The sequence below is a fragment of the Mastigoproctus giganteus genome, chromosome 3 (genome assembly GCF_048544385.1).
Source record: "Mastigoproctus giganteus isolate SK-2022 chromosome 3, ASM4854438v1, whole genome shotgun sequence".
Lineage (NCBI taxonomy): Eukaryota > Metazoa > Arthropoda > Arachnida > Uropygi > Thelyphonidae > Mastigoproctus > Mastigoproctus giganteus.
Window position 1 is genome coordinate 154214970 of NC_143577.1, and position 12126 is coordinate 154227095.

Below are 12126 nucleotides of genomic sequence, written 5' to 3' on the forward strand. Positions count from 1 at the left end.
CTCCCTGCCTGGTACCTAAGAGATGCCAATGACTATTACTAATCTTTTGTATAGTCTTCACTAGCTTTTCAGAAATGAAATACAGTAGAGCATAGAAAATCCGAATGTGAATAATCCAAACGAGCCAGCATTTATTTTTTTTTTATGCTAGTGCTGTAAAATAATTACACTAAGTAGTGGTTATTGTGATCATGTTTGCAAATTAAATTTTGATTCTATCAAATGGCAATTCTATTAAGCGAAAATCAGAGAAATAATATCCACAGGCTATAAAAATGGAGATATAAAGAACAAATTTACACTTTTATTACATTACCAATTAACAAAATTAAATGATACGTGAAAATCTACAAACAAACTGAATGCTGTTCAACTCAACTACTCTTGCTGAAAAGAGTGAGAGATCTGGCAACAAAGAAATGAAGTTCAAAAATGGGGCAGCAAAAAATAATTAATTTTCATTAAAGGCCTACACATATGTGATATTGTTGCTTAAAGTTTCATTTGTTTTATTACCTATGAATAAATATACATAAGTGAAACTTAGTGTTTTTATTTCTAAGCTTACTTTTTTTGATAAGTTCGAAAATCCAAACAAATCGGAAATCCGACCCTCTGGTCCCAATTAGTTTGAATTATTTATCAATGCTCTACTGTACATATAGCTTTGGCATATATCAGATACTGCATGAGCATCGATGTTTCAATTCAGGGGTTAAGTGACCTTAAGAATTCTAAGAACTATTTAATATTATTGGTTTTTCTTGTTAATTTTTGTTCAGTATTTTTAAATCATAATTAATTAAAACACTTTTCAATTCACCAAAAAAAACTAAAAATTAATTTTTTTCTAATTGAAAAAAAAAAAAGGTTGTCTATTAGACCATGCAAGTGCATTTGTTTCATTTAGGACACAAGTGTTGGACTGTTAAATATTGGCTCACCTACTAAAGGTTAACCTCTTTAATGTCCACTGCATTTGAATCTCTTTCCAGGTATAGAGTGAATAGTGCTAGATGATCTGCTCAATAGCAGAGATTATTGACTAATAGGTAAGATTCAAACATCCTGTTTCATAATAACAGAAAACCAAATGAATGGAAATTTTCTTAAACAGATTGAATAAAACACAGTCTTTTTTCCTTCACCCAGAAAAGTCAGTTCATATTTGTGTTTATGGCATTTCTTAGTAGAAGCCTAATCTTTTTAGGCACATTAACGTAAAATGCTAATGTGCCTAAGTATATATGCGTAAATGTCTATTGTCTTCACTGTATTCATCTGTCTGTCCATCTACACAAAACAATTACTCCCAGTGGATGAATTTTCATAGAAAGTTATATTTGGACCTTATAAAATATTTGCCAAGCCATTCCAGATATCATTAAAATTGGACAAATAGAAATTTGGCAATTATTATTTCTTTTTCATACAATTTGCATGTAAAAGAGAAGTTCATAGATTAAATGTAGTTTTAATGCAGTGTTGCTTTAGGCAGTCCATTGTTGTGCTTGGTTTTTCTTCTCCTGTAGTAATATTTCACTTAATTTGGACCTGGAGCTGTCAAGGACCCCCCCTTCTACTATTAACCAGTATTTTTTAAAATTTATATTATTTGGTATTGCTGTTAATTGGCATTTCTAAATTGTATTAGGAGTGTATTCCTTCTGCAACACCCTTTATTTATCCCCCCCCTTGTTTGTTGCTGTGTTATGTACTGGCATATTTTGCATTTATATATGAGGTGTGGCAATAAATTTCACAGACTGTGTAATAAAAAGAAGACAAAGTGAAGATGCTCAAAAATGTTTTTTTTTTTATTCAAAGTAATCGCCACCATTGAGGACAGAGTTGCAAAATTTTGGGAAATTGTGGCAGATCATCATTTGACACTCAAAATGATGGCTTATGAGTTGGATATGAAGAAGGAGATGATTTGTCAAATTTTGCTTAAAGAAGGGGAAAAGGAAGGTCTGTGCAAAATTTGTGCTGCACAGATGAGTAGATGCACTAAGAATACCATCACATGAGGACTTCATCCAGATTTGTCAAGATTATAATTTATTTGTTTGTATTGTCACTGGAGATGAGCATTGGGTGTTCCGGTACAACCGAGAGACCAAGCATCAGAGCATGCAGTGGACTTCAAAATCATCAAGGGCCAAAAGGTTTTGTTTTTAGAAGTCCAGAATCAAAATGATTCTGATCATGTTTTTCGACAATTAGTGTGATTCACAAGGAATTTGTACCTGATGGGAGAGAGTCAATGTTCCGTTCTATGTACAAGTGTTTCGAAGACTATTGAAGACCATTTCGCAGGTGAGGCTGCAATTTCGAGAGGAAGTCAGTTTGTTCTTGTTACACAACAATGCTCCTGCTCATTCTGCACTTGTGAAGATATTTCTGACAAAACATAGAATTGTGCAGATCAGCCATCCACCCTACTCTCCCAGTCTAGCACCAGTGGACTTCTTTCTCTTCCCTAATTTCCTAAGTTGAAAACTGTCCTCAAAGGAAAGAAATTTCAGGATGTTGAGGAAATGAAGAAAAATAACTTCTGAACTGAACATGATCTCTTTGAATGCCTTCACTGACTCTTTTTCAGAAACATTTAGAACCATGTAATGAATGTGCATTCATTCAGGTGATGATTACTTTGAATAAAAATAAAACCATTTTTGAACTCCTTCACTTTGTGTTCTTTGTATTACATTAGTCCAGGAAATTTATTGCCACACCTCATATATATATTTATTTTGTATATTGTGCTAACTAGTATGGAATAATAGTGCAATAAAATATCATGAGAAGATGGAAAAAAAATTTATTTTAGTAAAACTGAATTGAATGGCAATGGCTTGATATTAATGTTAAATGCAAAATGGACATTTCTGTTTTGCGTTTAACTCCAATAGTGTTACTTTCTTCTTCCAGACAGTCCATGTATATGCAAAACATACAGAGCATGTTAGTGCTGACTGTGATGGTACAGTTCGCTGTGGGTACCCCTGGGTTTTGTAATCAGTCTAGTTAATTTTGATAAAAGCTCCAAGATTAAATAAAATATATAACATAGATATACAGATATATATATGATTTTACACACAAATCTAAGAAGGGAAAAAAAAATTATATGTACACTGAGTTGCCTTTAAATTAGCAATAACTGCTGAATACCTGGGAGGGCCACCTTTTGCCTGTAATACAGCCAAGACATTCTTGACATGGACTCTTCAAGATATTGCAGGGTGTCCTGTGTTAGTGCTACCCATGCATTGTACAATGGGTCCAGTAATGCCTGTGCACTGTCCATGTTGTGATGGTCATAGCATGGAATGTTCTTTTCCAGTTGGCCTCCTTTTTCCTGTAGTACAGCCACTACATATTCTTGACATAGACTCTCCAAGGTATTTCAGGGTATCCTGTGGTAATGTTACCTATGCATTGAACAGTGTGTCCATTAATGCCTGTACATTGTCCAGTTGTGGTGGTCATATCATAGCTTGGAATGTTCTTTTCCATTTGATCCCAAACATGCTCAGTTGGGTTGAGATCGAGTGAGTTGGACAGCCATGAACAGAGAATTCATTGTCATGTTTCTGAAACTAGTTAGGAACCTGCCGGGCATTGTGGAATGGCACATTGCCATGTTGATATATGCCAGAGTTGTCTGGATACGGTGTCTTCATAAACAGGCATGCTTGTTGGCAGTGATCTTTTTTTATACCCATGCATTGAACAGTGTGTCCATTAATGGACACACTGTTCATTACAGCAGAAACAGTATGTCGATGAGACAGTGAGTGGAGAGACTCTGTTAGAGATGAGCTATTAATTAACCTAAGTGCCCTCTTCTGAACAGAATCTAGAAGCCTGAGAGAGGTTTTGGGGGCAACGCCCCAGTTGTGGGAAAAATATTCCATGGTAGGGCAGATTTGCTATTTGAACAGAGTGAGCAGCTGTTTGGAAGAAAAGTAACTCCAACAGTGAAAGAGAAAACCAAGTTTTTTAGATGCAGAAGAAGCAATATTTGTAATGTGCTTGTGCCAAGAGAGCTAAGAAGTCAGAGTAATCCCCAAAAGAGATATATCAACTTGCCTAGAAATCGGAGTATCACCAAAGATAAGCATAGTTGCAGAAGAATCCTTTTTGTGAGATATAAGATGAGACTGAGTTTTAGAAGGATTGAATTCATCTACGTTGTCTTTGCTCCACCAGAGATTGGCATTTAAGGAATTGGTAGCGGAAGAAGGTCATTAATATACAAGGGGAAAAGAGTGGGGGAAAGAACTGAACCTTGAGGGACACCGGCATTAGTGGAGAAGTTAAAAGACAGAGTGCCATCTACCATCGCCCTCAGTGAGCGATCAGAGAGAAAACTGGATAACCAATTACAAAAAATAGTTGGCAAACCATAAGATGGAAGCTTGTTTAGAAGCCTTTGAGATGTCAAGAGCAACTGCTTGTATTTCACCGAACCTTTTCATTGAATTTGTCCATAAAGAGTAGAAGTAATTGCAATAGGATGATAATTGGATGGGAGGGATTTGTCACCATTTTTAGGAACTGGCTGGATATGAGCAAATTTCCAAGCAGAAGGAAAAACACCTTTGGAATAAGAAAGCGAAAAAAGGTGGAAAAGAACAGGACTAAGTTCAGGAGCACAGGTTTTGAGAACAAGTGGAGAAATGCCATCGGGACCGGGAGCTTTCTTAGCATCAAGATTCATCAAAATCCTTCTGACATCCTTTTGACAGAAGACCACAGGAGGCATTGAATGGAGCGTGTTGGGAATGGTGGGAGGTGTTTTACCAAGATCATTAATACATGAGTTGGAAGAGAAATGGGATGCTAGCAGGTCAGCTTTATCCATGGCTGAAGTGACAACAGGACCATCTGGTTTTGATAGAGGTGGGAGCAGAGATGAGCAATAGCTTTGGCAAGAGACCAGAATGCTCAGCTACCATTAGGGCAAGAAGCAAGTTTTTTACTCTTAGCCTGTTCAAAATCTAGTTTGGACTGATTAATAACTGCTTTAAAATTGTTGCAAGCTTTGGTGTAGGCAGAAAATGAAACTGAAGAATTGGAAACAAGCCAATTACGATATGTAACATTCTTCTCTTAAACAGCCTTAGCACATTTTTTTGGAAAACCAAGGTTTAGATAAATGACAAGATTTTAAAGTGCAGTGTGGGATAAAGGATTCCATTCCTACAAGAATAATTTCACTAACACGATCTGAGAAAACGTTGACATCAGAAGTTTTGAAACAGTAATCCGACCAAAGAAAAGAAATCTCGCAGGTCATCCCATTTTGCATTCTTGTAATGCCAAACAATACGAGGTCGGGAATAGCCATGAGATAAACGCTCCATTGGAGAAGGGACAGTCACCAAGTTGTGATCTGAGGTGCCTAAAGGACCACTGACTTTGACCGTGTACTTAGAAGGGTTGTTTGTGAGAAAAAGATCAAACGTGTTGGCTGTATGTTTAGGATTGTCTGGTATTCTTGTTGGTAAATGAACAATCTGTGCAAGGTCATTAGTAATTGCAAAAGCCTCAGCATCTGGACCAGCTGGATTGGTTTGACTAGAAAACGGAAGCCAGCTGGAGTTGTGAACATTAAAATCACCAAGGAAAATTACCTCACTGTTAGGAAAGTTGCCTGGAGAAAGTCAAGTTGCATAGAGAGGAAGTCGAAGAGCTCCAAGTAATTAGTGGAGTTGGGAGAATAGTAGAGGCAACAGATTAATTTGACACAATGAGGAAGAGAGATTTTATGCCAGAGAAGATCGAAAAGAAGAGATTCCAAATTACCAAATCTCTGACAGGGAATATCGGAATGGACATATTCACAAGTACCACCTTTGAGGTGAAAGGAATCATAATTTGTGCAACTGAGATGAGCAGTAGTTGAATCAACGGATAACTGAGATTCTCTCAGGAAAAGTACATGGGGTTTGCAGACTGCAAGTGGAAATGGACATCGTTGAGATTAGAACTGAGACCATGTACAGTGAAACTTCTCCTAACAGACACCTCTCGTTAACGGACATCTCTCTACAATGGACATTTTCAAATTCCCCAACTCACCTCCATTGGTTTTAACGTGTTTGCAGCTTCTGTCTAGCGGACATTCTCTGTAACGGACACGGACAGGCAATCTGCACTGTTTCGTTTAGATTAGCACTTAATTTGATCTCCCCATAACGGACAGCGGGCGAGCTCACGGCCCTTTTTCTAGGAACGTTTCTTCCACGTATTGCCTCAATCGTGTGTTTATTTTCTATTTCCGATTCTCTGAATTTTATCAAGGTTTACGTCGCGGTTCTAAACCCTTTTTCAAGAATTTTAAGGCACGTGTAAAACTTCTGATGAATTCGGTGTGTGCAGGGAGGGGGAATATGGTCGGCCTTTCGTCTTTTCAGTTTCAGTTTTCAGTTTTGTTCAGTGTCGTGTGAAGTGCACAATGTCTTCTCGTAAACATTTAACTTTAAAAGATAGTCGAACTCATTAATGCGTATGATCGGCAAAAAAATAGTGTTCGCAATCTCGCTGTAAAATTCAAAATCGGGAAGACGCAGGTAAGCGACATCCTAAAGAAAAAAAATTAACTGCTCAAACAATTTTGGCAACACGTAAATGATCAGGGTCAAAAATCATTCCCGAAAACTGTTGGACTTCAAATTTGTCGCGCACGTGCTAAAAAAATTCCCATTAATGGGCCTATTATTAGGAAAAAGGCTTTGGAGGTTGCGAAATCTATGGGAGTAAATGAGTTCAAAGCTTCTGTGGGATGGCTAGACAAGTTCAAAACTCGGCATAAAATTTCTTGGAAAACCGTAAGTGGTGAAGGTGGATCTGTTGATACTGGGGTTGTAACAGAGTGGACCGTCAAATTGGAAGATTTATGTCGTGATTTTGAAGCTAAGGATATTTACAACTGTGACGAAACAGGGTTGTTTTTTTAAAGCTCTTCCTGAAAACACGAGTCTAAAAAACGAAAAGTGCCAGGGCGGAAAAATTTCTAAGGAACGCTTGACTGTACTATTGTGTACAAATATGCTGGGAGACTTTCAACAACCTCTTGTTATAGGAAACTCACAAAATCCTCGTTGTTTCAAGGGCATAAAGTTGACTCTTTTGGATGTTGACTGGAAGTCTAATAAAAAAGCGTGGATGACACGAGATATCATGAGCGAATGGATAAGTCACCTTAACCAAAACATGATTCGTCAAAACAGAAAAATTATTCTTTTCATGGATAATGCTGCATCTCACCCGCACATTGAATTGTCCAACATTCAAATCATTTTTCTGCCACCAAACACATCTGCAGAGTGTCAGCCCTTGGATCAAGGGATAATAAAAAAATTTTAAACTTCACTACAGAAAATGTGTTTTAAGACATCTCATTGCAAACATGAACGATGTAACATGTGCGAGTGACCTTGCAAAGAAAATCAGCATCCTAGATGCGATTCAATGGATTTCCTCTTCAGTAAACGCAATTAGAAAACAAACTGTCGTGAACTGTTTTGTAAAGTCTGGCTTCTCAAACGCAAAAATTGAAGTTGTGAACAGCAATGTGGAGCACCAAGAAGAACAAGAACTTCAACATTTATTTTGATAATGTACGATACTTCTGCTACAAGTGACCCTGGCTACAAAGACTCAAACCTCACTACAGAAGATGGTGCTCTAGATATCAACGACATTATCATGGATATTTTTCAAGAAGTTCCTCATGAGGATGAAGAAATGGAAGGAGGTCATTCTGTCGAAGAACATTAACGATGAACCACCATACAAATCAATCGTTTAAAAATGTTTTTCGCTGCTGAAGAAGATACTGAAGGACTTTCGATGGTTTCTTCACCCCAAACAAATGTTGAAAACAAAATTATCAGCCGGAAGAAGGTGCAAAAGAAAATAAGTGATTACTGTATGCATTTTTCTTAAGATAAAGTCATAATATGCATAGCACAATTGTATGTATATTATTTACAAAAATATTGTGCAAAATCTGTATATAATTTAATTTAATTTTACATTAAACGTTTAACGATTTTTCTTTATCTCTTGTGTATGTAATTGTATATTATTTACAAAAATATTGTTCAAAATTTGTATATATTTTAATTTAATTTTACATTAAACGTTTAACGATTTTTCTTTCTTTCTTTTTTTTTTTTTCTCCCTCAGACTTCTTGTTAGCTGACACTTCTCTCTAACGGACACATTTTCGTTCCCCATGGCTGTCCGTTAAAGGGACGTTTCACTGTATATTTCTGAAATAAACTAGGAAGTGTTTGGGAGGTTTAGATCTTTTTTCAGATAAGCTTACTCTATTAGTTTGGCAATTCATGGTGTATTCAATAGTAAGAAAAAGTCGGAGGGGAAGAGGGACATGCTGTATAAAGTAATGAAATTTTTGCATATGGCTTACACATGGTAAGAATATACCCAGATCCTTGACATAACCTGGCCTCAACAATGACCCCTGCTTACACACTACTCAGACTCCTTCCAGTCACTATCTGGCAGAGTAGAGATAGGAAGATTATCTGGTTAGTACACCAGACCGAACCAATAGGTTCGGCCTGGTGTACTAACTAGTGGCCGGCCTGCGAACACCGTTTTAGAGCTGTACCCTCAAAATGTTAGGAAGATTGGATTTTGCCATAATGTCCATCATAACCTCAAAAGTCATCAGTCATTCTGCATGATGGAAAAGATGGGGAAGGGTTGACCAGAACTTAGCACTGGAGACTAAACATGGGTTCCACCACTTCAAGACTCCAATAAGCAAAGTGGTGGTATTGCACCGGTTGATGAGAGTCTTCTACCACCTAGTATTGCCTGGTAACATAGAGGGGCGGCATTACTCCAAGTGGTATGAGCGCCACACCTCGACCTCTGCTTACGTTGTTCACCTGGGTGGTCACCCACATTGTGCTTGTGCTTGTGCATGGGGCTTATACCCAGGATTACTAACAGTCCCATCATCGTGAAAGTGCAAGCAGAGGATTTGGCTGTCACCGACTGTCCGGACTTCACCGAAATTGGGTCCACTTGACTTGAGGGTCACCCAAATATCAGTTCCATCAGCATTTTAGACTCCCAGGTAGAAAGTACAGCTTGTCTGGCATATCTGAGAGAATATCTGTAACAGCCTCAAGGACCAATAAATCAAGCTGACAAACTGAATGAATATGTTCCATCAAAATTCACACATGAGGAATTCTGGTGGGAAGTGGAGGACAGAAAATGATTTTGTAATAATGGAGTGCAAAGTACAGTAGAAATTGTTGAAGTTAAACATAAGAAAATCACTTTGGGTGGATGTGATCTATCCAGTTATATTAAAGGAGATGGCAAAGGAAGTAAGCAAATCATTAGCCTTAATTATGAGAGCATCCTCAGACTTTGAGGAGTTCCCCGCATTCTGGAGATGTGCAAATATATCTCAAATTCACAAAGGGTGACACGAGTAATTACAGATCTGTTAGTTTTACTTATGTTCCCGGGGAAAATAATGGAGTCACTGGTTAAATAAGCATTGCAGGATCATCTAGACAAGACTGCAGTAATCATTCAGACACAGCATGGATTTGTTAAGGAAAAGGCTTGTCTGAAAAATTTTATTGGATACTGTGATGTGGTCACAAAGAAACTGGATGCAAAAAATAATTTTCGTATCATATACTTGGATTTCAAGAAAGCTTTTGATACTGTTGCACATGGAAGACTACTGTACAAATTGGAGCAGTATGGCATTGAGGGGAAATTGCTACAATGGATAAAGGGATGATTGAGTTTGAGAAGACAGAGTGGTAATCAGTGGACCCTGCTCTTTGTGGCCTAATGTTATTAGTGGAGTACCCCAGAGTTCAGTGTTGGGCCCATTTTTGTTTTGTATATTTATCAATTATATTGAGGAAGGCATTCTTAATGTCCAAGTTTGCAGATGATACAAAGGTTGGCATGGTTGTTAATGACAGTGTGCTACTGCAACAGGATCTATAAAAGTTGGGCAGATGGGCTGAGAAGTGGCAACTGAATTTTAACATTTACAAATGGGTAGCAGTAACCCCAGAGAAATGTACCAAATGTGTGGTAGTACACTCAGGCTAGTGGAGAATAAAAGAGGCCTGGGGTAATTGTGCAGTCATATATGAAGTTTTCTGAGCAGTGTAGACAGGCGCCAAATCGGGTAATTGGGGGTCTTGTCAATGATATACAGGAATTTTGCTAGCAGGGATAAGAAGGTGATTATCCCTTTGTATAAGGCAATGGTCAGGCCACACCTTGAGTACTGTGTACTGGTCTGATACCTCATTTTAGGTAGAATGTAGAGTTGCTGGAACGAGTATAGAGAAGGGCAACAAGATTGGTGAGGGAAACAGAAGGATGCTCTTAAGTTCTGCAAATTACATTGTCTGTAAACTAGGCACCTGCAAGGTGATATGATTGAGATGTATAATGCCTTGAATGGTGAGTAAGTTCAATGCTGATGCGATTCTTACTCTTGCTTAGATTACAACCCTGATGGGGCTTAAATTCAAATTGAGGAAAGATAGTTGCAGAACAGATATGCAGAACTTTGCCTTTAGCCAGCAGGTAGTTGATTGCTGGAACAAAGTTCCATCTGTCATTGTGGAAGTAGATAGCTTAAATATATTCAAGGATGAGCTGGAGTGAATGGATGGGTGAAATGGGATTTTTTTTTTTTTTTTTGTCTGATGCTGTATAAGCTTGCTTTCTTGCATCATATGCCTCTACTAATGCTAATGCTCATTTATTCTACAATGCTGAAGGAAAGACTTTTTGCTTATCTATCCTGCAACTAAAAAAACAAAAGTTTACATAAAGTTTTGCTTTAAAGCTTTATATAATCTTTTCCTTTATTCTTGTGATGGCTGAACCTTTGAAGAAAATATGTTAATTTTTGGATCACAAATATACTGTGGATTCCGGCTATTTGGGCCACCGGTTAATCGGGGCAGCTGTTTATTTGGGGCACATCTTAAAAAAAACAGAAACCAATCAAGAAAATAGCCAGGGTTTACTTCGCTTAATTGGGACAGCAAGCTGTTTAATCGGGGCAGGAGACCGCAGCACTGGAGATTACCCTACAATTGTTCCGACGGTACCACGTGGTTCGGTCGAAATTCTGGAGGTCACAACCATAAAACAATAAATATAATTAGCAGTCACCTGTTTATCGGGTTTTTCTATTAGTGAAATCTATCATAAACGGACAGTAAACTCGATCTTACTGAATTTGCGATAATACCGACAGCTGGAATTCTGTGGGTTATTATGGTGAAATGTGTTTACACTTCCATGAAATCTTCAATCATATAAAAAAATTAATTTTCAGATCTTCTCTTCATTCCTATTTTTAAAGCTTTGTAACTCGTTACTCCGTTTTCACTTGCGTGTATTATGTTACTTGCAATTTGTGTGTGCCGTGTTCTTTATTATTGATTGCTTATCTTTTTACTGTTTTAAATTTTAACCCCCACCCACAAATGTCAGTGAACAGAAATGTCAACTAGTTCGTACGTACTTATTACAGTACGTATTAATTATTCCGATTATCACGTATATTCTTCCGATTTTCACGTATCATTTAATTTTTTTAATTGGTAAGGTAATAAAGGGTAAATTTGTGCTTAATATATCTTTGCTTTTATAGCCTGTGGATAATATTCCTCCTATTTTCGCTAATTAGAATCGCTGTTTAATAGAATTAATATTCAATTCACAAACGTGATCACAATGACTGGCGCTTACTGCACATCGTATAGTGAACGGTACTTTACTATGCTACCTATCAAATCACGTTACGATGGTGATCCATCGTAACATGATTTGATTGTACAATGAACCAATTGTAAAGATGAGTGGGTACATTGTATTTTTAACTATTTAAGTGAAACTTCGGATAATTGGGGCAGCCGCTTAATCGGGCCAAAATGCACTAGTCCCAATGTGTCCCAAATAACCGGAATGGACTGTATTTAACCCCGGGGCTCACATCTGGTGAGTATGGGCTTGGCACACCCAGGGTCCTGAGCTGGATATCATCATTCTTCTCTTTCTTGGTGATTCCTTTCT

General features: G+C 37.6%; 1 protein-coding gene across 1 annotated transcript in view; it reads left to right on the plus strand.

Annotated features, from left to right (window-relative positions):
- LOC150088338 (uncharacterized) overlaps positions 1-12126 on the plus strand; it is a 100902-nt gene that overhangs the window by 23566 nt on the left and 65210 nt on the right. The window lies entirely within an intron of this gene.